The 23,058-nt window shown below is 36.9% G+C and overlaps 1 long non-coding RNA gene across 1 annotated transcript in view; it reads left to right on the forward strand.

The window, feature by feature from the left end:
- The first annotated feature begins 1,224 nt into the window (after positions 1-1,224).
- Positions 1,225-23,058, forward strand: part of LOC121403009 — a 54,168-nt gene continuing 32,334 nt past the window's right edge. The window contains exon 1 of the long non-coding RNA XR_005966948.1: positions 1,225-1,456. This is a non-coding gene — a long non-coding RNA (uncharacterized LOC121403009). The remainder of the gene's footprint in view (positions 1,457-23,058) is intronic.

The raw sequence follows: 23,058 nt of genomic DNA on the forward strand, positions 1-23,058 counted from the left end.
TGAGATCACTATGTGAAATTTTAGCCTCAAGATTACTATTGAAATCACCCATGCAAATATGTAAAATAATTTTTGTTGGATAATGCAAAATTCTGTATCTGCATGTGTTTGTGTATATTTTTTTTTTTCTTGTGTCAAAAACTAGCACCTCTGTTAATTGAGTTAATAACCTTCATGATTAGATGAGTTAAATAAATTCATTTGGTGAAGTCATGGACAAAATGTACGATTGTAGTATTATTTTGTGTAAATGTGTACTTTGTATGTATAAAACAAAGCCAATAATCTTGAGTTTTTTCAAGAACTTAACCAATGAGAATCTTTTTGAGAGAAGCAATAGTTTTTTTCTTTAAATGGCCCCTGTGAGCAATACTCCTAATTTTTTCTTGGCTATGAGCACAATAAAATTGTTACATGTGTATATTTTTTAAAAATGTTGTGCTCACGTCAGAATTAAGACAAAATTTTTTGTTATCACACAAAATTCTTTGTGCGCACCAAAATTTGTTGATGTGTGCATTGGCCTTAAAGTTTGTGTGTGTGCACACAAGCACTTACCTTAGAGGGAACATTGCCTGTGAGTACTATGCTACCTGCACCAGTGTTCCCAGTGTTGGAGGCAATTTGTTGCACTGAGAATTTGTGCCATAGCTTTCAGTTGTAATGCACATATATGTGACCTTACATGTGCATAATAAGTGAGCTGGGAAAAGAACTCATTATGTGCATGCACACCATACAACATGACTGCCCACACCGGGGGCTCCCTTCCAGTGCAGGTGCCCTAGCACTCGCAGGAGCCATTTTAAAATAATAAATTTTTTTTTATTGTTTTCCCCTGTCAGAATAGGACCAGATTACTGCCTTTAGATTCAGCAATATAATATAACAACTAGTACCGACTCACTTGTATGAGAACAATCTCCAGGCTCGTAGTATTTGTAGAAAAATAAAAATATTTATTGCTGTGTTCAGTGAACAAAGTACAGCATAGATTGCAATACAATTAAATTGGGTAAAAACAGTGTAGAGGACACCAGGGCTGGCTCCTTGATGGGAGGTATATTTCCCCATTATTTGGGCTATGGTCCCTTTAAGCAGCTTGTATTTCGGGGAAGGAGTCTGGGGATTATTTGGCAGCAACACCAGTTGCTGTGTTTTTTCTTAGTTTTTCAGGGCCCAGACTCTGGAAGGGGAGGGAACTTACAGGATGGGCCTTCCCATTCCACCCAGGTCACAGGTGCAATTGAATGGAGAGAATGGTGCCTGGAGCCTGTGAGCTGCAAGTCTTTCTACAGGCTAAAGGAAAGGACTGAAACAGATATCCTTGTGTGCAAAGGACTATGAAAGAAAGCCTGCTAATATTGGACATTTGCTGGTTTTGTTGTTTGGCCTCAAGTGGACTGACCAGGCCTACTTTGGACACTGTAAAACCAAAGGACTTTCACAAGCTGAAGTAAGCTGTTTATTATACGTATGTTAATTTACTTTCTGCTGAGGAAAAGTTACTTTGAGTTTAAGTTTCTAAATAAATTGACTTTCTCTAAGAAACTGAGTATTGCATGCTGGCTGCGATTCCCCCTTAATATTACAACAGGCACAGGGAACTAGCCTAAGATGTTAACTGCTGTCCCTTCAATCCTACTGTCCCCCTCCTAAAGCCAGGCATCTAGGTTTTGTTATCCACCTTTTGGCCAGGGAAAATCCACTCCTCCAGAAAAGGCATCTTTAATGTTTTATAGTCCCAACTGTTTTTTTTTTTTTTTTTTTTTTAAGCATAAACAATAGCATGCAATGCAAGTTAGCTATTTACAATGCAACTGTACAACTTGTTGTGTCATGTACTCCTTGTGTTACTTATCAATTCACTCCATAAATTATAAATATAATGCAGGTTTAATATAAAGATATAAACTACACACACTCCCGACGCCCCCAATCTGAGTGTGGGCTCTATTAGCCTGCACCTCCTGTGAAGGAAAGACACAAGCCCAATAAATCATCCAATTCATATACTTTCACCTGTACCCTACAGCCTCTTAATGTTCCTTGACAAGCCTGCTTGACAAAGGGGGTTACCCCTAAACATTGCATTGCACTCCGCTTCAATAAATGATTGAAATTCTCACGCAGACCTGAGTGCCGTGAGGTTTTTTCTACACTACAGGTTGCCGAGCCTCCACCCACATGCACCAGGCATAACTATATCCATTGGAAAGGAGGGTGTGCGAATCCACACTACACTGTTTGGACCTTGACAAGCCTGACCAGTCAGTATCATCAATGACTGCTGTTTTGCCATTCATAAATTGCCCATTATCTAGTATTGCTCTGTATACATGCTCTAATGCGAGCAGAACTTAAGATCCTTTAACAGGGATTTCAGAACAGTAGCTCACATGGTTAGTAGCATCTAAAGTAAAAGAGAAAAAAAAATATATCAAGTAGAACCCTCCTTTTACACTTTTATGGGGAGTAGAAAAAAATTCTGTTCAGTCTGGGAAAATGTAAAATCAGAGAAATTAATTATGTATTATATAAAAAAAAATGGTGTAAAAGGAGAGAGAACTTAAAATCATGGGATGTAAAATTGAGGTTCCCCAGTAGTAACAGAGTTGATAGAGGACCAACAAACCTATGGATTTCATAAAAAAAAAAATCTGCTTTACTTGTTCTTTAACTTTCTTCATAATCTAAAACAGTCTTATTCTGCCACAAAATCTTTTTTTCTTTTTCTTTTTTTTTAAAAGTGCATTATGTACTTATAAATTCCTTTGACACTATTTTAAGATATTTAAATCAAACTCTACTGTCAGCAATATATGAAATATTCCTATTGTGCTTTGAAGATCTTGGCAATACCATTAAGATTAAGTAATGTAAGTACAGATAATAAAATCATAATAACCTGAAATTGCACCTCTTTGTAATATGTACGATAGCTGTGTGATTTCAATACCGCTGAACAACACACAGTTATACACAGATACATTTTGTTCAAATTAGAAACGTATCTCTGATATGGCAAGGAATGTGAATATTATTCATTAAAATATCCTGTAGAGATAAAAAAATAATAATGCTATTCTGAAGAGAATGCTTTATATGAGGCAATATAATTTTATTTTACAGGACCATTGTGGCACACTGTAAAATAAAAATAAAATATGTTCAAATGTTAAATTGTATTCACTTATTGAAATACATAAGAAGTACTCTATTAGGCCAAATAAACAAACACATGAATGTTGTTATGATTATACAGTGATGTTGATTTGTATTGCATTTATTTTAATGTGTTATAGGATAGTCCAGAGCCTACTTACTGAAATATACAATGGGAGTTAAAATGTAATTGGTGTAACATAGTCCTCTTTATCCTGGGACATGGAATATGTAGTTTTGAAGTATTAACTGCAATGCCCTTCATCCCTACTTAGTTAAGTTTAATGAAATAGATGTATTTCAGATGCATAGTTTATATTACAGTATTATATAGACTAACTTCATTTAGTAGGCTATATATTGTATAATTCTTGAGATTTTACCCTTTGATAAATATACACATTAAACTCTTATACAAGTGAGTAGTTTTCCTATGGTGAACTGAGATGAACTGTATTTTCAACCTTTAACATGACAATCCGCAAATATGGGCAAGGGGAAACTTGTTCCTCCTGGAAATTTACATTCCTCTCAGCTAACAGACTGCTGTCCCAGATCACTGTTTAAATGTTCCAAGTTGTCCTTCTCAGCTCCCTGCTCCTCATGAAAAAATCTAAGATGTGTGCCACTGTGGAACGTACCACCATTTTTTTCGGAGGCAGAGAGAGTGAAAAAAAGCCAAGCTGCTTGGGAGCTGCAGGAAAAAAAACTTTGTTGGTATTCTGGCTGTGCATGTATGTATGAGGGAATGATTTAAATCTATCCATTTTTGCATTCATCTTACTGGCAATGTCTGGAGTTAATGGAGTGCTCATTGGCTATTTTTGAGTGATCTTACTAGCTTGTCTGGGGTTACGGAAGTGCTCATTGGCCATTTCTACAGTGATTGTACTGGCTTGTCTGTGGTTAATATGCTGATTTCCCTTTTTCTGTAATAATTACACTGGCATATCTGGGGTTAAAATGCCCATTATCCATTTTGTTTAGTAATTGTACTGGTTTGTCTGGGGTTAATAGGCAGATTATCCATTATATTTACTAATTATACTGGCACATCTTGGGTTAATATGCTGATTATGCATTTTCTGTAGCAATTATACTACCACATCTGGGTTAAAATTCTTGTTGTCTATTTTATTTGATTATAAAGGCTCATTATCTATTTTGTTGTAATCATACCTGCAAGTCTGAGACATGTTTTGGAAAATAGGCATGGTTTTTAGGGGTGTGTTCACAAAGTACACATGGCCAAAAATTTTTTGCAGCATTGCACGCAGCAGATTGTCATGGTTTATACTCTCTACTTTAACAGCCCCCCTAGTTATCGAATTATGTATGATTTGAGCAAGTTGGTTTTTCCAATAAATTAATTTCCTTCAGACTTGGCACCTAGTATACAAGCTTAGTCTACAAAAACAGGTTGTTTTTACTTGATTACTTTGCCCCCTGGAAAAGTTTCTGGGGATGCCCATGGCCTTTTAAGTATTCTTATAGAAATTATCAAATTTCAAGCTAATTTTTGTCTACTTCCGACTATGGAATAGTCCAAATTCGATTTGAAAATTTGAATATCGAAATTTATCATGTACTGTCTCTTTAAAAATGTGACTGCCCATTCACCATCTAAAACCTGCTGAATTGCTGTTTTAGCCTATGGGGGACCTTCTAGAGCCTATTTGGAATCAATTGGTGGACTTTGAAAAATTAAAGTTTTTTTTTGGAAAAACTTTCAATCGAATTTGATTGAATGTGCTATTACTTAAATAAGTACTATTCGAATTTGACCCAAACTGACCTATTCAGCCAAAAAAAACTTTGATTTTTTTTTTAAATTTTTGGTTGGTCTTTTTTAATTTGAATTTTGAAGTTTTCTAAATTCGAAATTCAACCCTTGATAAATCTGCCACTTAGGGACAGATTTACTAAACTCGAGTGAAGAATTTGAATGGAAAAAAAAAATCGAATTTCGAAGTATTTTTTTGGGTACTTCGACCATCGAATGGGTCAAATTTGATCGAATTCGACCGAATCGAATGATGCTAATGATTCGAAGTAAAAATCGTTCGACAATTCGATAGTCAAAGTACTGTCTCTTTAAAAAATACTTTGACTTCATACTTAGCCACTTCAAACCTACCGAGCTGTAATGTTAGCCTATGGGGACCTTCCCCAGCACTTTTCTAAGCTTTTTTTTTTTTATTGAATAAAAATCCTTCGATCGATCACTTAAAATCGTTCGAAGGATTTTATCACGTATTTGCGCTAAATCCTTCAAATTCGATATTTGAATTCGAAGGATTTAACTTCGAGGGTCGAATTTGAGGGTTTATTAACCCTCGAAATTCGAATCTTGATAAATCTGCCCCTTAGTGTTCTAATACTGATGGGAGTTTTGGGAAATATTTATATCTGAATCCATCCATCTTATTTTATGCCCAACTTCTTCAGATGTTTAGGCTTGGTGGAGCATAACAGCAGGAAGAAATGTTAATACTGCAAGCATCTGCAGTCATATTATTTCATATGCAGACATTTTACGATAGTAAAAGTAGTTAATTGCTAAGCAATCAGCCACTAAAATGGAAATTGTCAGTATTTAACAAATTACCAAATAATTGCTCTTTTGAGGCAGATTAAACAAACAGGACAGTTGTAGCCATTTGGTTATGTTATAAAAGTCTGATACTATATATATATATATATATATATATATATATATATATATATATATATATATATATATATATATATATATATATATAATATACAGTAAGTGATTTAGAATGACACATCTTAATACCCCAAACAACTGCTAATAACTATTAACAAATCTATGCTATATTGGAGCATATCGGAGTTCTGTTTTTGCAGTATGCTGTTACTATTTAAGCTAATGAAAGAAAAAGACGTGAATGAACTGTTATCTGAGATCTGAGCTTCTTTGTCAGATATAGACCATGAACAATGCCTAGCTCAGTATGGCTCTCAGTCTCTTATTATATTAATTAACTGAGATACTGAGGTTATTGGGATGTATTTAAGATATGCAGTAGTAGTATGAATAGATGCAGGATTACTTGTTTGAAAAACAACTTACTTACTTAAAGTGATACTGACACTATACATTTTATTTTCAAAAGATTATTCTACGTTAAAATTTACCTATAGGTCATGTTTTTCATTGATAATTCTGCTTTTTTAAGTAATTGTTACTTTAAGTTCCTAAACCAGACTCCTGCTGCACAAATATGGCAGTCCCCTCATAGAGGAACATGGGGGTAAGAAAGGTAATGTAAAAGCATCAGGCAAATACTTTTATGGTAGAATTATAAATAGCATGCAAACTAAATGTTTATTTTCTGGTTTCAGTATCTCTTTAAGGAGTAATAATCCATTTGGTTGTGGACAAAGTGACTTATGCACACCAACTGTGGTAACATTGCTTGTGAAAGTGGACATTTGGTGGTTTTTTGAAGAAGGTAACTGGGCACTGACTCCAGTCTATTTTGCAACATCAAGGTTAGGATATTAACCAAAAAATAGAGGAACATATGTCTAATCCATCCTGAGTGAAACCATTCCAATAGTTATGCTGTCTACTGACATTCTCGGCAAAGGAAACCAGAATACTATCCTACAACTGCTTTGAATAGTGATGAGCGAATCTGTTCTGTTTCACTTCGCTGAAAATGAGCAAAACACATAAAAGTTTATGGGCGTTTTTTTCGTGGCAAAATAAGGGCAACCAATAAAAAATTTTCCTAACTTTCAAGTCAAAATTAGCAAACCGTCTTTAAAATTCACCGAATTGCATTGGAGTCAATGGGAAGACAAAAACACTTTAGTTTTTCACTAGCTGTACTACTACACACATGCCCTACATTGTTAGAGGACCTCCAGATTACCTCTGGTGGATTGGTAATACAGGTATGGGATCCATTATCCGGAAACCCAATATCCAGAAAGTTCCGAATTACGGAAAGGCCGTCTCCCATAGACTCCATTTATAATCAAATAATCCAAATTTTTAAAAATGATTTCCTTTTTGTCTGTAGTAAGAAAACAGTAACTTTTACTTGTTCCCAACTAAGATTTAATTAATCCTTATTGGAAGTAAAACCAGCCTATTGGGTTTATTTCATGTTTACATGATTTTCTAGTAGTCTTAAGGTGTGAAGATCCAAATTTCGGAAAGACCCGTTATCCGGAAAGCCCCAGGTCCCGATGATTCCGGATAATAGGTCCAATACCTGTAGTTTCTTTTAATACACCAGGAGGGCCATTTTTCAAAGGTCAATTTTGAAATCATGTGGACTCGAATAAATTCAAATATCCTCGATATTCGATTGGGAGTTTATTTTACGGAAAAAAAAATAGAATATCTAAAACGTGAACGAATATTGCAGACCCGAAAACTCGAACTGAATTTGAATCAAATTGTACTAAAATCGAATCCAATTTTTTTCCTCTAAAAAAACTTGAATGTCAATAAGGCTATTAACATCTTCAAATGGGTCACTGGACCTTTTCCATTGACATGAACATGGCAGGTTTTTGTTGGCGAATTGTCAAATTAAAATTATTCCCAGGGTATAGGTTTGATAAATCTCGAAATTTTAATTCATATTCAAATTAAAATTCAAATCAAGTTTGCATAATTCACAATTCAAATTTGAGAGTTTTGAACAAAAATTTTTTTAGAAAATTTACATTTGAATTTACTATTCGACTTACTATTCGACCCTTAATAAATCTGCCCCTAGGTAACTAAGGGGCTGTTTACTAACCTTGGAGGTAGATATTTGGAGAGATTTCTGGAGATGTTGCCCATAGCAACCAATCAGATATTTGCTTTTGTTTTCTAACTTATAGGTGGCTGTTTAAATCTGATTACTGATTGGCCGTTTAACCATGAAGTACCATCTTTAATGTATATTTTACTAGTTAACAAACACAGGTAAAAAAAAATCTACCACAAAAAGATAACTGGGTGCTCAAATCCAAATTGCTCAAATCACTTTTGTTAATGTGAAAGGAGAGGGGAAGATAAAATGACATGCACATTTTTCTTATTTGTACCATGCATCTTTGGTGCGTACTACATGTGAAACTCACTGCATGGTGAATTTGTGGCACTATTTCACAAAACATTTCTCGGTGGCTAAACCACACATGTCAAAAGAAAGAATCACTCATCACTAGCTTTGAACCATATAGATGTACAAACTCCCCTGAAACTGTTTATGCAGTGCAGGATTAGGTGCATTAATAATTGTTTTATGGTAGAAAGGAGTATTTCATGGCCTCTACAATTTATATCCATTTGTGACGGCCATGTCAAGCTTCTGCATATTTTTCTATATTTACAATAACAATTTCTAGATGATTGCCACACCAATCTGTGATGTGCAGCTATTGTGAAAGTGAATAATATCAAGCCATTGTTAATTTCAAAATGACACGGAATAAATTAAGGCTTGCTACAGAGCTAACCATGTATAATATTCCCAGAACACATGACTATTAGTGATGAGTGAAATCTTTTGCCAGTCATGGATTCGTAGAAAAAAAAAAAAAAAAAAAACCCAAGGAAAAAAAAAAAACACCCATGGACTTCAATGCATTTTGTTTAAAAAAAAAACACCAAGAAAAAAGCCCATTGACCAATGCATTTTTCATTTTTATCTGCATTATTTTGTGGTGTTGTATATTTTTACAAATCCAATATGGTACATTTACTACCATAAGGATGATTTCCATAAAGGTTTCACTATGACGTTGGTTCTTAATGGATGTGACTTCCTATTGTTTAGTCAAAAAAATAGTTGGTAATAGTTGTAATTTTGATTTAATGATTTACACTTGATAAGGTTGCAACACTTTAACGTGAACTTGATTATCTCCACCAGGTCAAGCCATGCACTCACACTGAGCACTCCAATAAGTTTTTCTGTGTAGAAGAGATACAATTTTGTGCTGGTATAATTTCCAGAGTACAGATTCCTTAATTTTCCCCATAAATATAGTGTTGTGTACATTTGAGACATAAAAGAAAAAATTCCCATAGGCGTCCATTCTACAGCAGCCACCTGTGTGTTTCAATGGATTAATAAACAGAGGTTTTTATCTTGCTTAATAAGGAAATGTGCCCTACCTTTCTTTTTTACTTGGATAAATCGCTGCCTGAGGAGCTATGCATGAATGCAGGCACACTGAATCATCCACAGTCCCTCTGAGATACTAAACTAAGGAAGTAGTAGTGAGTTTGAATTGCTTGTTAAATTATTACAAACTGTCATTTGGCCACATTGGATTAATGAGAGGAGGCATGCAGGTGTTTCCCATACTGCCCTGTACATGTCCCTTAACTTGAAAGTCTTGTATAATCTTTGGAATGTGCTGCAGAATATGTCAAATCTACATATAGGGGCAGATATACTAAGCTCGAGTGAATAATTTGAATGAAAAAATATTCGAATTTCAAAGTAACTTTTTGAGTACTTCAACCATCGAATTCGTCAAATTCAATTGAATGATTTGAACGATTCGAAGTAAAAAATCGTTCGACCATTCGATAGTCGAAGTACTGTCTCTTTAAAAAAAACTTCGACTTTATACTTCGCCACTTTAAACCTACCGAAGTCCAATGTTAGCCCATCGGGTTAGGGCACTTTTCTAAGGTTTTTTTGATCGAATAAAAATCATTTGACCGATCGCTTAAAATCGTTCGAATTGTTCCATTTTGCGCTAAAATCCTTCGAATTCGATATTCCAATTCAAAGGATTTTACTTCGAGGGTCGAATTCGAGGGTTTTTTAACCCTCTAAATTCGACCCTTGATTAATCTGCCCCAAAGGGTAGTAAACATTAGTTAATGATAAAGAAATTAGCTGACACCTTATTCTAGGGCTGCAAGTCATGCCCTCTCTACATGTGACCTTTCACTTGACTAGCACACAGCAAAAAGGAACTGAAGTACAGTACATTACTCGTCGGCTCTACCATCTCACATTTTTGCAATTCTACCATTTGAAATGTAGATTGCAAATACAATACATTGTAATAAGGCATTAGGTATGTGAGCATAGTGTTGCAAGATCTACAGTACCCTGCTGTGAAGAAAAATGACTTCATGCTCTGTTTATATCATACTGAGATAATGTATTGCTATTGACCCAAAAGAGCCTGCTTAGTGATATAATGTGGAAATAAAATATGATTGCTGGATTATTTTCTTGCTTCATAGTTCACTGACTTTCCTAAATACGTCATATTCTTTCTCATGAAGTACTGATTGCCACTGGAAATGCCTTATTTTATGCTAAGCAAACTGGTGTCTATAGATACTAAACCATGTCCAACCCACACTAACAGATAAGCAAATCATTTGGAACATTGGTTATTTCAAATGGAATTTATTAGACTATCAATGAACTACTAATCCCACTGTCACATTCAAAATAAGATTAATGATTCCCATATAAAATATTGAATTGTAGAATGTCTTTCTATCCTGTGGATATTCAACCCCATGTCTGAGATATCCAAAATGTTCCAAAATCTAGTAGCGGGTACATAACTTGAAAGAATCACTACTAAAAAAAACACACATTGTGTGCCATTAGTACTTAGCGGGAAACCAATATAAATTCCTCTTGTTCTTTGTTTGTTTGTTTGTTATCTAGGAATGCAGGGATGTCAGGACACTTGCTAAACCTGTAACTGTAAGGGGACTCCACTTTATACAACTTTGACACTGGAACAGTTCCCATTTTATCACTTCCACCATGAACCAATCTCCGCAGGATACACCTAAAACCAGCTATGGCATTTACAGCAGTATTTTGTTTAAATTCACACATTTTATATTGTCCTTTGATTTCCTGTTCTTATGTTTGGAGAATTTAGATATGATGTTCTAAATAACCAAATGCAATTTGTCCTATGCATACAAATCTAGGTTCCAAGACCTATCTATTAGTTTGGAAAAAACATTTCAAGTTTTCTCATTTATAGAAAGCTTTTGATGAGGTTACCTCTTAAGGCCAAGGGCAAATGGTACATTGGCTCCTCTGCTCTCGGACTGCGTACTTTTTTTAAGGCTGATAGAAGAGGATCCTTACCCCATCTCCTTTGAATTCAATACAATGTTTGTGTGCAGTCACATGCAGTGGAGTGGAGGTCGACCTAAAAAGACCTCAGCCGTATAAAAATGTGCACAGTTGCTGAGAGCAGCCAATCCAAAACACTGTCTGCCCTTTGCCTAAGAGCAACCATTGGCATTTCTAACTAATATAAAAACAAAACAATAATGCTAACAATACAGAATAACCTAGACATACATGGTCTAAGGGAAGGTTATCTGGCTCGTTATTACCAGCATTTATTAACTTAATATTAGTGAAACTGGGACACACAAAACGATGACCAAATTTCAGTGATCTGACCACAAGGGAATTTTTAGCCTGTGCATTTCTAGGTCAATTGATGACTTAATACAGGTGTCAAACTGTGGCATATGTTAGCTTTGACTTTCATGGAATACAGGGGCATGCAGATAACGTTGAGTTTTCATTATATACCGTGGCATAGAGATGAATATGAGTTCATGCAATACAGGGGTATTTAGAAGAATTTGCAGTTGGTTTGGAAATCAGTTGCAAAGCATGAATAATTTGTGCATGTGGTACAAGAAAATTAGAAGTAATCTCATCTTCTATAAATAAGGTATACTTTTCCTTTAAAAGAAATTTATTTAAAAGCCATTATATATTATTGACAAATACAAATTTAAAAAAGATATTCATGCATTCTCTGAGCTAGTTATATTCGAAATAGCTTTATGTGTTTAAATAGTGCAGTGGGAACAATTTTCATTTGCACTACTAACTCTGAGCACTCAGAGCAGGTCCTCCTGTGTATTACATGAGCTTTGGCCAGCTACTGAAAACATGAATAGAAGTTGTAGAACAGAAAATCAAAACTAAAATGTGCTGCCCAATAAAAATTGCATTCCCGTAGCATTATAAAATGTAAAAGTCGTATCATTCATGTTAAACCAGATTTTCTTTATAACAGCTAAAGTAAAATATAAAAATCCCTGTATGTGTCGCTGATATTTTTCAGCATATTATTGCACTGCAAACAAGAAATAAACAGTTTCTATAAAAAGGGACACATGCACTTAAATGGGATATTAAAATACAATTGCAGGTAGAGAACTGCAGCATGGTTTAGCAATTGTAGATTCTGTGAAGATACAGAAGCTAATATAATTTTACTGTACAGCACATATTACTGTGTTGTTAGTAAAAAGAAGATATCTTGCTATATAAAAAACTGTACTTTGTTGATTATTTAAATTTTTCGCATGTGCTAGTAAATATATATAAAGAGACATATACAGATATCCAGTAAATGTGCATATGCAGAATATTCTGTGTATAAAGGATCATTTTTATGCCACTGCAGTTCATATTGCTACAGTACTAGATCTGGTGACCAGTTAAGGAGTCAGTAAAAACAGTAGCGGCTGCAAATGCATTATGCACAAGTGAAAGAAGAGTGTCAAAACTCAGAAAAATGCAGAAAGCCCCAGAGAGCCAACAGGACCAAAGAAGCCCAAAGAAAAGTAGGGAATAGTGTAGAGCGAATCTGCCCCATTTTACTTACCGTATATACTCGAGTATAAGCCGAGTTTTTCAGCATCCAAAATGTGCTGAAAAAGTCTACCTTGGCTTATATTCGAATCAGCGGGCAGTAGCTGAGATTGCAGTCACTTTTAATCATTCCTATACCAACAGTTCGCTTGGGGAGAGACTGCGATATCACACAGCGCCCTCTGTTGGTTATATGAAAGAATAACAGTGCGCCCTCTGTTGGTTATATGAAAGAATAACAGTGACTGCAATATCACACAGCGCCATCTGTTGGTTATATGAAAGAATAACAGTGACTGCAATATCCCACAGCACCCTCTGTTGGTTATATGAAAGAATAAGTGACTGCAATATCACACAACGCCATCTGTTGGTTATATGAAAGAATAACAGTGATTGCAATATCACACCACACAGCACCCTCTGTTGGTTATATGAAAGAATAACAGTGCACCCTCTGTTGGTTATATGAAAGAATAACAGTGACTGCAATATCACACAGCACCCTCTGTTGGTTATATGAAAGAATAACAGTGTGCCCTTTGTTGGTTATTAGAATAACAGTGACTGTAATATCACACAGCGCCCTCTGTTGGTTATATGAAAGAATAACAGTGACTGCAATATCACACAGTGCCCTCTGTTGGTTATACGAAAGATTAACAGTGATGGCAATATTACACAGCGCCCTCTGTTGGTTATACGAAAGATTAACAGTGATGGCAATATCACACAGCACCCTCTGCACATGGTAGTGGGACAGTGGGACAATGCACACAGTAATCCGTTTGGCAATTCTCTGTCACCATCAACTTTGCAAAGAAGTCCGGTTGATCACTGGGGGGGTCGCTTTGGCAGAATGTGCGCTGCTGGGAGACAAGGCTGTATTTGTGTCTATGCTTATAGTTGAGTCAATAAGTTTTCCCAGTTTTTGTAGGTAAAATTAGGTACCTCAGCTTATACTCGGGTCGGCTTATACTAGAGTATATACGGTAGCTGAAAAATTTGCAAAGCTCCTGGAAAATTTGCAAAACACATTAAAGTCTATTGGCGACTTTTAGTTGTGACATCTTTTTTGTAGCAAAATGTTTGAGTCTATGGGCAACTTTTTTTCTTACTCCAAGTGCAAGTCAATGGGTGTTTTTCTCTAAAGTATTTTTTCCTCACTCCAAATGCATAAAAATCTATGCATTTTTTTTTTTTTTTTCAAATTTTATCTCACTTCAAATGCATTGAAGTGAATGAGCATTTTTTCTTGGCAAATTTTTGACGCAGTTTCTTGATAAAATCTGTCGAAGGCTAAATGCTGAAATTTGCCTCCATTTCATGGCAAAAATTGTTTGCTCATCACTAGTAGGGAAGCGAAAAACACAAATTTTTAGCGGTTAGTTACTAAATCTGAATTTATCACATATTTTATTTTAAAAAAAATGACCAAACTCCCATTACCTGTTTTTAGTTTATTTGTTAAAATATCAATTTAATTTAATGTGGATCGTGGAAAAACATGATTAAATTGAACAAAACCATACATTTTTTCTCAAATTGCTCACATTTTCTGTCTTTTTTCCCGATTTGCTTGAATTTTAAGTTTTTGCCTGAAAACCCCTAAAAAGTCAGACTTTCGGGCTGAACCCAGCGTAAACCATGGAAACTACAGCTTGAAATAGGTGCCTCTCCCATCGACTTATACAGAACCTCAACAGTCTGAGATGGCAGAGATTTCAATATTTGGATTTTAATAAATAACCCCCTAAATAAACCAAATTACAAGGTATTGTTTTGTTATTACAAAGAAAAAGGAAATATGTTTTTACATTTCAAATTCTTTGATTAAAAATCAATCAATGGAAAATTACCTTGCTGTAATTTGGAGATTTTTGTATAATGGGTTTTTTGGATAATGGATCCCATACCTTTATAGTAAAAAATATGAAGAAAAGCAGTTGAAAGATAGGATGGAAGAGGGATGGGAGTGAGTGAGATGTACATATGAAACATGGATGGAAAAGGAAGGGTATGCAGTAAACAGTATTAGGTCATTAGCAGCAAATACTTTGCTTCCACTTAACACCCACATATGAATTGTTATGTATCGTAAATAGACTCAAAAAAGGGCCAAAACTTGCAGCTTCTTTTTCATATGTATGCAGCATCACATTTTAAGCTAGTACTGTTTACGACTCCTATAAATAGAAAGGAAATATCAGCTTATGACTTCACCATAGTGTTTCTATTACAGAAATCTCAAGCATTACATGTTTTAGTATATATATTGTGAGATTCCTACAGTAAAAAAAAACATTATGGTGAAGTCATAAGCTACTTTCTGTGCACTCTGGGTGGTATTTTTTTTCTCTTTGTAAGATTTGCAGCAAGCATGAAGTTTGCTGCCTGTTGAGAAGCCTACACGAAAAGCAAATGGATAGTTTGTGCCTGTGTGCTGTTTACTACACCATGGATTTTATTTGAGTAGCCTGGGGTAACAAGCAAGGTGCAAAAAATGAACTCAAAGCTGCATGTGGCCATCTTCTAGAATGCCCCCTAGTTTGAGTTTAGTTCAAACATGCAGGCTAGGAAGAATGATTGGGCAGAGCACAGCCTATGCAGACTGTTGGCTTAGGAACAAGTACTAAGTGCATGGGCCCTAGATGTTTCAGTTATGTACTCCTGCACTTGCACCTGGGAAAAAGCAAATAAGCCCCCATGTGTCAGGCCTCACCTGTCCAGATGTGAGGAGATGAGGTCCAGCAGGAGTGACACAAGATATAGTAGACAACAGTAATCAGATGGAGTAGGCAGAAGAATAGTCGAGGGGCAGGCCGGGTCAGGCAGGCGGAGTTCAGTCGTAATCGGGAAGCAGGCCAAGGTCGAATGCATGCAGAGTTCAGTCGTAACGGATAAACAGGCTGGGGTCAAATGCAGGCGGAGTTCAGTCGAAAGTCGATATCCAAAGCCGAGTCAAAACCAGAATCAAGGGTCAAAGTTTCCAAACGTTCAGGAGCAGGTTAAATTATCAACAAGCACAGAGCCTTTCCATGAGCATCCTTTTAAAGGGGTATTTTGGCGCCAAACGTAATGACGCCTGCGTCCTGCGTCATCATGCCTTGCACGTTCACGTTAGCGGGCATTTTTGCGCCCGCGTCCGTTTCGGCGCGCGAAGACGCACGCGCATTTGCGCCGGCGTCCGTCTTGGCGTGTACGCTCATGCACGCTGAGTCCTCACATTGCCCCCCCCCTTAGGGGTGGCCTCCGGACACCCTTGTAAGGCTTCTCAGGATGACTCTTGTGAAAGGCTTTGATAAGTCTTGGAGCGTGGACATTTCCAACAGGTTCCCAGGAATTCTCCTCATCTGGAAACCCCTTCCACTTGATCAGGTATTGTAATTTCCCCCAACGGAGCCGGGAATCCAAAACTTGTCCTACTTCAAATTCAATCCCATCTTGGCAAATGATAGGGGGAGCAGGAACCTGATGTTGATTGGGAAATGGACTTGGATGGAACCTCTTCAGTAAGGAGGCATGGAATACAGGGTGTATTTTCATAGAAACTGGGAGTTCCAGTTCAAACGTAACAGAATTAATGCACCTCTTAATTAAAAAAGGACCCACAAACTTAGGAGCCAGCTTCTTCGATGGATGAGGAAGGTGAAGGTTTGTGGTGGCTAACCAAACCCTCTCGCCTACTTGAAACCCAGGATCTGCATCTCGTTTTTGGTCAGCAAAATCTTTAAACTGGAGTTGAGCCTTGTAAATCGACTGTTGTAACACCTCAACGTTCTCCTTCAGAAAAGATAATCTGTGTTGGACCGAAGGAAGCGAGACTTCAGGCAAGATACCGGGAAACATCGTAGGATGAAATCCAAAATTGGAGAAAAAGGGTGTCTGTTTTGTGGAAGAATGAATGGAATTGTTATATGAGAATTCAGCCAGGGGAAGAATCGAGGCCCAATTATCCTGTGCATATGTAGAGAAAGACCGGATATACTGTTCCAACGTCTGATTCGTCCTCTCCGTCTGCCCATTGGTCTGAGGAAGATAAGCAGAGGATTTGAGTAGAGAGATTCCCTGATATTTACAAAGTGTAGACCAGAATTTGGAAGTAAATTGTGTGCCTCTATCGGAAATAATCTCTCGGGGCAAACCATGAAGACTAACTATCTCCTTGATGAAGACATCTGCAGTCTCAGACGCTGAAGGAAGATGGGGAAGTGGTATAAAATGGGCCAATTTTGTAAGCCGATCTACCACGACAAAAATAGTATTGAACTTACTAGAAGGAGAAAGTTCCACAATAAAGTCCATAGATATGGAACTCTACGGTGCTTTAGGTGGTGGTAATGGTTTTAAGAGTCCCATCGGTTTAAGATGCGATGTTTTTGATCTGGCACAATTTTCACAGGAGCGTACATAAGAAATGCAATCCTTCACCACAGATGGCCACCAGAAAAAACGCCTCACCAGATCCAAAGTTTTCCTGATTCCTGAGTGACCTGCCAAAGGATGATCATGCATAAGTCTCAAAGCTTCACCTCGAAGCGAAGTAGGCACAACAATTCGTTGTTCATAAAACAGAGTTCCATCTTTTATATGTAAGGACTTAGAATGTGGGTAGTCTTCAATGGATTGCTGAATCTTTTCTACCTCTTTGAGAAAAGAAGACTGCAGCAGTAAAAAATTCTTTGAATGAAGAATGGTCGTAGGAAAGATTGTCGTCTCTATTTCAGAAAATTGACGTGAAAGGGCATCAGCTTTCACATTCTTTGAACTGGGCTTATAAGTAATGTGGAACTGGAACCGAGAAAAGAACAGAGCCCATCTGGCTTGACGGGGATTTAGTCATTTAGCTGATCTTAGGTACTCCAGATTCTTGTGATCTGTAAAAATTAAGATAGGATGCAGTGTTCCTTCCAATAAGTGCCGCCATTCTTCTAAAGCATACTTGATAGCAAGTAGCTCTCGATCACCCATAATTCCTTTCCATAATTCCTTTCAGTAGCACTAAGCTTCTTTGAGAAGAAGGCAACTGGATGGACAATGTCCTTAGCACCTATTCTCTGGGAAAGAATTGCTCCCACAGCATCTTCGGAAGCATCCACTTTGAGTAAAAAAGGCCTAGAGGGATCCGGATGAATAAGAATTGGAGCAGAGGTGAAAAATGCTTTCAGCTTTTCAAATGCTTCCTGAGTACAAGGAGACCAACAGAATCTTCTCTTGAGACTAGTTAAGTCTGTGATTGGTTTGATTATGGTGGAAAATTTTTTATTAAATTTTCTGTAGAAATTGGCAAAACCCCCAAATCTTTGAACTCCTTTACGATCCTTAGGAGGAGGCCATTTAAGAATTGCATCCACTTTGCTTCCATCCATCCGAAATCCCGAAGCAGAAACAACAAATCCCAAAAATTCAATAGAAGATTTCTCGAACTCACATTTAGAGGCCTTTGCATAAAGATGATGTTTTCTCAAACGATGAACTTCTTTAACATGTTCACGATGTTGTTCCAAAGAAGAAGAAAAAATCAAAATATCGTCCAGGTACACAATAACGAATTGATCCAGTAAATCACGGAAAATATCATTTACAAAATGTTGAAAAGTAGCGGGGGCGTTGCAAAGACCAAACGGCATAACTGTGTATTCGAAATGGCCATAACGGGAACGAAAAGCTGTCTTCCATTCATCTCCCTTGCGTATCCTTATCAAATTATAAGCCCCCTTGAGATCTAATTTGGAAAAAATTTTGGCTTGACCCAACCTTTGAAAAAGCTCTGGAATGAGTGGTAAAGGGTAACGGTTTTTGATTGTGATCTCGTTTAGATCTCTATAATCGATACACGGCCTTAATGTGTGGTCCTTCTTTTCAACAAAGAAAATTCTGGCCCCAGCGGGTGAAGTGGAAGCCCTGATGAACCCCTTCTCCAGATTTTCATCAATGTATTTCTTGAGTGTTTGAAGTTCGGGTTCAGAGAGTGGATAAATCCTGCCGAAAGGAATAGGAGCTCCTGGGAGAAGGTAGATAGGACAATCATAGTCTCTATGAGGGGGTAGAGAATCAGCCCCTTTTTTATCGAAAACATCCAGGAACTCATGATAACAGATAGGTACTGCTTGAAGTTCTTCATTCTTCAGAAGAATAAGCTCTTTTAGCCGTAGAGCCGAGTGGCAGTTCTGTTGACAAAAAGATGAATTAAAAACTGCGGTACTTCTATGCCAATCAATTGTTGGATTATGACGCTTCAACCAAGGCAAACCCAGAATAACAGGGAACAGTAATGAGTCCATCACGTCACATTTTATTCTTTCATAATGCTTGACATGAGAAGCAAAAAGAACCGTTGTCTCAAAAGAAATAGAGTCAGAAGACGTCAGTGTGCCATCAGCAAGCTTGATGCTGAGTGGCTGAGACTTAGAAATTAAAGGAATTTTATGTGATAATGCAAAAGTCTTATTCATGAAGCAGCCACAGGCCCCAGAGTCAACAATGGCGTCTACTTCAAATTTTTTTGAATTCATCTGTAAAGAGAGGTGTATGATCAGAAATGAGTTCATCGGAACAGATGATTGGGGAACAAAAGTTCCCCAGAGTAAGGAAGCGGATTACCCTTAGGACGAATTGGACAATTACGGAGAATGTGCCCCGATTGGCCACAGTAAAGACATAAATTGAGACATCTACATCGGAGTCTTTCTTCTGCTGATAAGGCTCCCCGCGCTATCCCAATCTGCATAGGTTCTGATTCAGAAGACAGGGAAGGGGTAACGGATTGATGAACTGGAGGTAGAGCTTTGGGAATGACCCACGAAGGAGAAGAAAATGAAGGAGTAGCTGAGACCTTCTCTTGCCGTCTCTCTCTTAATCTTCGGTCAATCTGGACTGCCAACAGAAAAAATTCCTCTAGAGTATCCGGAATTCCCACTCGAGCTAACTCATCTCTGAGATTTTCAGAGTCCAATGCGGAACTGCCGTTTCAGAGCTCTGTCGTTCTATTCAGTGTCAGGAGCCCAACTCCTAAATTCGGCAATATAGTCCTCCACTGGTCTCTATCTTTGACGAAGTGCACCTAAAGCAATTTCCGCCGTGTCAACACGATGAGGAGCATCATAGATAGCATCTAAAGCTTGAATAAAAGTCTCAGTAGATGCCAAAATAGGACTATCTTGTTCCATCAGACGATGAGCCCAGGCTTGAGGCTGCCCTTGAAGGAGCGAAATCATTACGCCCACTCGAACTTGTTGAGTAGCATACGTCCGGGGCTTTAAAGTGAACAGGAGCTTACACCCATTGATAAAAGTCCTATAGGTGCTTCTGTCTCCTGAAAACTTATCAGGCATGGCCACTTTTGGTTCAGGAAATGTGAAAGCCCCTGCCACCGGATCATCTGGAGACAGCAGAGAAGAACCAGGAGCGGGACTAGGATGAACCACTGGATCTTGCAGGGTCGGTGCAGGCGGAGTTCAGTCATAATCGGGAAGCAGGCCAAGGTCAAATGCAGGCAGAGTTCAGTCGTAACGGATAAACAGGCTGGGGTCAAATGCAGGCGGAGTTCAGTCGAAAGTCGATATCCAAAGCCGAGTCAAAACCAGAATCAAGAGTCAAAGTTTCCAAACGTTCAGGAGCAGGTTTTAAAGGGGTATTTCGGCGCCAAATTTAATGACGCCTGCGTCATCACGCGATTTTGCGCCCCCGTCCGTTTCGGTGCGCGACGCGCAAAGTCCTCACACCATGGGGGTGTCTACATCTCCCTGTTTTTCTCTCATACTATACTACATCACTCTTCAGGAGTTGGAGAGAGAAAAACAAACAGAATTAAGAGCTCCCATATCACATCATTATGTAAATTGATCTGAAATGGCAAAATATTATACTCTCTCATTTACTGTGAATAGTTAAATTAAAATAACTGCATAAAATATAAAACAATACTTTGCATTATAGAGTATAAGCTGCTTCTTAATGGTAAGTAATACTTATAATCGGCCTACAAACTGGTGACTTTCAAGAGCAAGGAGGTATACGAAATACAATTTTTCATATCACATCTTTTCAAAATATATATCATACATGTAATTAAACCAAATTCCCCATACTGGTATTTAATTAAATGAACTGTGAAAAGTGATTAAAATGAAGTGTACAGAAGTTTGTTTGCATAATTGAGTTATGAACTATATATTTAATGACTTGACTTTGCTATTCAATAGATATCAAACATTTCACTTCTTTTCCTGCTCGGATTATTTCAGTGGTCACATATTAATAAGTACAGCAAAACATTATTTTATTGCATCTATTAATTAACGTTGCTTGACACCCAACTCCAGCACATAACCTCTTGTTTTCTCATCTCAGTGATATGCTGTATATTTAATGTCCCAGGGGAGTCATTTTTAACCTTGGGTAATTGCTGCCCTTTTTCACATTTCTGCTCAGTCTGATACTGACAGTTTAGTTTAAAATTAGACCTTGTTTGAAAGTGATTTTGCTCATTTCTTACATTAACCCAGTATTATTTGCACCCATATAATCTGCTGCAAAACATCAAGCAAAAACGAAAAAATACTGAATATTTAGAATCAGTCATCATTTTGAATGGACTAGATTCATTTTGTGACATTCTATGCAATGTGTGGAATATCATTGCCATGCATCATACATGGCCAAAAAATTTAATTAGGGTGAGTATAGTGCTTGGGTTAAAGTTCATGCACCTTTTTTAAATTCCTCATATATATATATATATATATATATATATATATATATATATATATATATATATATATATATATATATATATATATATATATATATATATATATATATATATATAGAATTCAAAAGTAGCACGTTTCATATATGGTGATTTATGACCTGTGTGCAGTTTCTTCTTGTGTGCGCAAGAAAGACATTGAAAGTCAAAAGGTCTTGAAAGTAACAAGATTTATTTTCTGCAACGTGTAGCAAGAGGCTCCCCTACTGATCATCCCTTCGTATAAGCAAGTTCTATAATAGTTACAGTACATTATTGTATGCTCTTAATGCTCAGGACCCTCTTGTCACTAACCCAAGAACAAATGCTGACACCAGTACTCTGTGTGTGTGTGTGCGCTTGATGCATTACCAAGTATGAATACCATTATTGAAAAACATAAATACAAATAACCCAGCAAGAGCAATATCTCTAAAACTTCACACATAGTACTATGGGTCCATGGAAGGCTACGCATTACAAAATAACCAACTAACTCATATTCCTTCGGTTTTATATATTTCTGCTAGTATATTGTCTGTACAGATACATGACTGTCTGTGACAAGCATCGTGGTGCAAACCTCAGCTTTTGAAGAAGCAGTGCTGCACCAGGGGGAAGCAGTATCAGGAGGCAACATTTGAATATGGTTGCTTTTTATTGAAGACAAATGCTTATTAAATGAGTCCTGCTAAGAAAGCTCCAGTGTGGGAGTAATCCAAAATGAATAGAAAATGTTTATCTCCAATATTGTTAAATAAGGAACAGAGCACAAGTGCTCAAAATAGAACTTCATCATTTTCATTTTTTATTTTTCAAGCGAAGAAGGATTACGTTCCTTTTAAATGTCAAATCTGCGCAAACACTAAGGGGCAGATTTATCAAGGGTCCATGTGAATTCGAGGGAATTTTCGAAGTAAAAAAAATTCGAAATTTGAAGTCATTTTTTGGATACTTTGACCATCGAATAGGATACTACGACTTTGAATTTACTTCGACTTTGATTCAAAGTAAAAATTGTTCGAATATGTGACCATTCGATAATCTAAGTACTGTCTCTTTAAAAAAAAACTTTGACTTCAATACTTCGCCAAATTAAACCTGCCGAAGTGCCGAATGTTAGCCTATGGGGACCTGCTTGACCATTTTTCTAAGTCTTCACACATCGAAGTAAAATCGTTCGATCGTACACTAAAATTGTTCGAAACGTTCGATCAAACTATTTTACTTCAATCGTTCGATGGCCAAATTCAGTGAAAAATACTTTGACTTCGATATTCGAATTTGAAGTATTTTGCACTTCGAAATTCAACCCTTAGGGGCCTATTTATTAAACCTCAAAATTTTCTGGTCAAGTTTTTAAAGTGAAAAAACTTGAATTTTTAGAAGGGGGGAAAACTCAAATTTTTCAAAATTATAATGCTTAAAAGCTGCTAATACTCAAGCTAAAATCGAAATCATGTTGAAGTCAATGGTAAAGGACAG

The sequence above is a fragment of the Xenopus laevis genome, chromosome 4L (assembly GCF_017654675.1).
Source record: "Xenopus laevis strain J_2021 chromosome 4L, Xenopus_laevis_v10.1, whole genome shotgun sequence".
In the NCBI taxonomy this organism is placed as follows: Eukaryota; Metazoa; Chordata; class Amphibia; order Anura; family Pipidae; genus Xenopus; species Xenopus laevis.